At 36.2% G+C, this 4,738-nt stretch overlaps 1 pseudogene; it reads right to left on the reverse strand.

The window, feature by feature from the left end:
• Positions 1 to 1,996: 1,996 nt before the first annotated feature.
• LOC149534418 (cytochrome P450 94A2 pseudogene) lies at positions 1,997 to 3,756 on the reverse strand (annotated as a pseudogene).
• Positions 3,757 to 4,738: the final 982 nt, after the last annotated feature.

Below are 4,738 nucleotides of genomic sequence, written 5' to 3' on the forward strand. Positions count from 1 at the left end.
TGAGGGTCATATGACCTTGGTAAGCGAAAAGAATTTTCCTTAGATTTTTCCAGTGTCAAAAATTGACAAAGTTTATATGAAAATAGGTGTTTTGACATCTTTTGAATCCAACTGCGAGGGCTGTTTAGACTCAAAGAGCTCTAATTTTTAAAATCCCCCTATTTGCATAAAAAATTCTAAAAAAATAGCTAGATCTGATTTAACAAACCCACAATCCCATTTTCTTCAAAAAATAAACAAGCTACCACAAATCTGGCTCTGATACCATGAAGGATTTGAGCAATACAAATCCACAAAGCCTGAAGAACACCTACATGAAAGAAACTACTATAGAGAAGAAAAGACAAAGAAGAGGCAAGGGTTTGGCTCTGAAAATATGGAAAATTATATTATTAGATTGAAAAGAATGAATAAAATTTACAATTGATCAAATCCTTATAGAAAGAGATCGTAAAACCTAAAAGGGAAACCCTAAGAGGTAAATGGCATTTAATAATTAATATTTAATTATTAAATAAAAATGCAAGTGCATAAAGAGAAATCTTATGAAGGGAGTAAAGGTGTAATTTAATAAATTAAATTAAATTAACCCTTTACTATAACAAATATTTTATGCATTTCAAGTTACTCGAGTATAATGATATACATTGTAAATTACATTCTTACTCTGTTGATGTGAAATATATTTAAAAACTCATAAAAAATGCAAGGAACGTAGATCACTAAACCCTTGAATGTGAGTGATTTGAAATTGAAGAAGCATTGCTCATGTCATACATGCACAATCAACGAATTTAGCTATTGCCCAAGTCACTAGTATAGGTTAGAGAGAATATTTGGTCAAGCTTTCAATAGACAACATAAATCAAAGATCATAGTCAACAAAATAAGATATAATGGAAATTAGTTCATACAAATGGAAACAGATAACACTAGAATCGTTCAACTCCAAATTTGGAATTTTACCCTAAGAGTTGTGATTGAGAAGGTAGTGAATGATATAATAAATTTGTTGAGACTCACAAATGAGCCATCATTGGCTATAGCTCTTATTGATATGATTTGGTCATTCCATATTGATATTGTAGATGTTGGTAAATTCCTTGCTTCACTCTAGAGCCATCATGAGCTTAAATGGCCAACACATTTTGATAGAATATGGCCAATCAGTAACAATATAAGTAATACTGATTTCAATTCTAGCTAACAATTGCATACTTTTGAAAAATTTAAGATAGAAAATGGGAAAAGCTAAGCGGTTGATTGATAAGCCTTCAACAAAATTACTATAGAAATTTTTTTCTAACCAACTAGACACTGTGATTATTATTTGCTAATGGATATTTCACAACACTAAAATGTGGAGGATCTTTTGATGAATTATCACACACTAAAGAATAACAATTATGTCTCATAAAAAGGAAATAAATACTACTATATGCTACTGTAATAAAATACGATATATTGTAATATATTCTAGTATATTATAATGTATTGTGGACTATTAAATAGCTCACAACATAAAAAAGTGGACGATCTTTTGATGAATTAATTGCACTACGTCAAATGTAGTTCACTTGAGTCAATGAAGTTAATAAACATAATTGTGAATATCATTGATGAAATTGGAAAACAATGATTGCATGTGCTTATCAAATAATTAAGGGATAACTAATATGAATCAATTTTTGTCTATCAAATCGTTAATGCCAAAACTATTGAGGCCGCTAAAGAATGACAATGTATGCTAAAGCAACAAATGCTATCCTTCAATTTAAAAGACTAGATCAACTCGTTAATACCCACATTAAATAACACTCAGAGAAAATAGAAACTAACTAATAAACAAATATGTCTATTCAAACATGTCTATTACTATAAAGAGCAAAAATAAATTACAAATCATAATAGTTATTTCTAAAATGTCAGGAATAAAAAATATCTAAATCCCATCCTTAAAATAGTTAACCCGTGAAAAGAGCTCTATAACACAAAATGCCATCAGTCAATAAAGTTATATTTTTATAAAAAAAATTAGTAAATTTTAAAACTTGTATTTTAACTTTATGAAGCTACAAATGAGTACAATAATACTACCTCCAGCAAACACAGAGAGCGGTTCACGTTATGACAAGATGTGGAAGATTAGTCCTTTTTCTGAACTGGAGGCAACTAACAAGACCTTATAAGCCAGTGATTAGACAAATTACTCAGAGACGCTTTATCATTACAGGGAGTCCACCCTTCATACGCAATGTGATGGAGAGAGAATATTTTGGACTATACTCTACATTCGCTTTGATACTGAACCTGTGTAGAACGGAAACCACAGCCGACTTCATCTGAATGAAGCTCATTTCCTTACCAAGACAAATCCGAGGCCCGGCTTGAAACACAGGAAACTTGTACGGATCCTCTGCAACAAATTTCCCATTTCTCAGCCATCTCTCCGGCTTGAACTCCAGATAGTCGCTGCCCCAGATGCTTTCCATCCTGCCCATGGAATAAATACTGTAGCTCACAAACCAGCCCTTCTGGATAACATTACCGTCGGGCAGAACATCATCGGCTGCAGCGATTTTGGTATCAAGAGGCACAGGCGGGCAGAGCCTCAGAGATTCACACAGAGCCGCATGCAAATAATGCATCTCCTTCAATTCCTCAAAGCTAAACACAACCCATGATTTCGAATCTCCTTCTTTTGCTCCGTCATTTCTGGCCGCGAGAAGCTTCGAAATCTCAGAGCGAATGGTTTCTTCTACGGAGGGACGAGAAGAGATCAACCAGAAAAAACATGTGAACGCCGTGGAAGTCGTGTCTCTGCCGGCCATTAGAAAACTCACCACCATGTCTCTTAAAAACAAATCTTCCTCATCGAAAGTCCTCTGCAGCTCTGGATTACCCACAACGTGAACAGCCTCCATGAATCTGGAGAGAAGATCCTGCTTTTACTTTTTCCCCATCTCATTCCTTCTGGAACGAATTATATCCATGGCGAAGTCATCCACCACGCGAATGGCTTTCCTGAGCCGCCTTTCAGAGCCCACGTTGAGAAAGCGCTTGAATCTCCACAAGTAGGGGAAAACGTAAAAGAAGCGACCAGAGCTGATGTGGGTCGCATCGTCGAAAGCGTCTGCGAAGGGCGAGCGAGGCATAGAAGATTGGAGGCACGCAGGATCCACACCAAATGCAACCTTGCATATATTATCAAATGCAAACCTGTGCAAAACATCTTGCATGTCTATGGAGGCGGACGTTTGGCTTACCTGGGACAGGAGCGGCATCAGGCGGCTCTGAATCTCAAATTGCACTGATTCCACCACGAAGTTTCTGAGAGACTTGGTATTAAACTCATAACTTGCAGCTTTCTTCTGCATCCTCCAGAGGTCGCCGTCCACATTGAAGATTCCGCTGCCGAGGAAATCGTGGAGGAGGAAATTGAAGCGCTCTCCTTTTGGGTAGTTGACAAAGTTGGTGCTGAGAATGTGTTCCACGTTTGCAGGATTGGCAGTGTAGAAGCCCGTGACTCGTGGGCGGCGGATCATGAATGTCTTGGAAGGTGTTCTGGAAACGGCATCTGTTGCCCATTCAAGGAATCTGTTTCGGTTTCTGAGAAACTCGAATGTAATACCCACAAGAGGATATAGCGTAGGGCCCTTGTATGGTCGTCCCTTGTTCCGGCGTCTACTACTGGCTGCAATGGTGAATAGCAGGCCCAGAGAAAAGAGGAGAAAGCTAATCAGGATCGCCATTGCCTTGGATGCCTGCCTTGCCCCAAAGTCTCATTGTACAACATAATAAACCTCGGAAGGTGTTGAGGAGGCCACGTACCCAGCTTAACTGTGTGGTGACGTATAAAGGTGTATATATGCGTCATGAATTAGTAAAATAGGGCAACGTTGCACTATAATTTGCTTTCGGTATATTTATGTTTTATTCTTTTGACACCGACATGGGTACCTACATGGATACTAATTTAGAGAATGCCTTCAGACTTACCTCCCCTCAGGCTTCTAGTTTTTTCCTACGTACATCTATGCATTCTTTGTTGAGCATCTAGCAATAGTGTACTATATTCTATATGGAACAGATTAGATGGCCCATCTTCTTTTTACCTTAATAAATGTACTGAACACAAGTCCTTTCTCTTTTTAAGCCAAGGTTTTTTTTAAAAATAGAATTCTTTTTTTTTTTTTTTTGGTTTTATCTATATAAAAATATTTTGTACATTGACTAGGTACGATGTGTGCATCTTTTATTCTTTTTCATTCTCTCCAAATTCAACATAATAGGAATATTGGTATGAATAAGATCGTCTATTTATCTAGTTTAATTTGAAGAATCATACATAATAGTGTAATTAATTTTATCTATGAAATTTTATTTTGGTTTCTCAAATTCTATGATTACAACATTACATGCAACTATCTTAATTTTTTCTTGATTCTCACCCTTACGACTATATACCAAGGATTGTCTCATTGTACATATGATATATTATATGATCATAACCAATTTTCAAGGATAACTTTAGTGGCTAATATTCACCAATTGACTAATCTCAATCATCAGGGACCCTAGATTTGACAAATTTTTTTGCACTTTTGGGGTGTCCATGTCGCCTGCACTTTACCAAAATTAGGTCCCAAGCTTACGCTAATTGCTAATAATAGTACAAAACTATTTACATTTTAGTGATGACTTTGCCAATGGAATCTAATTTTTCTATGTAGTAATT

This window comes from Cupressus sempervirens, chromosome 10 (genome assembly GCF_028749045.1).
Source record: "Cupressus sempervirens isolate cs-2001-9-10 chromosome 10, ASM2874904v1, whole genome shotgun sequence".
In the NCBI taxonomy this organism is placed as follows: Eukaryota; Viridiplantae; Streptophyta; class Pinopsida; order Cupressales; family Cupressaceae; genus Cupressus; species Cupressus sempervirens.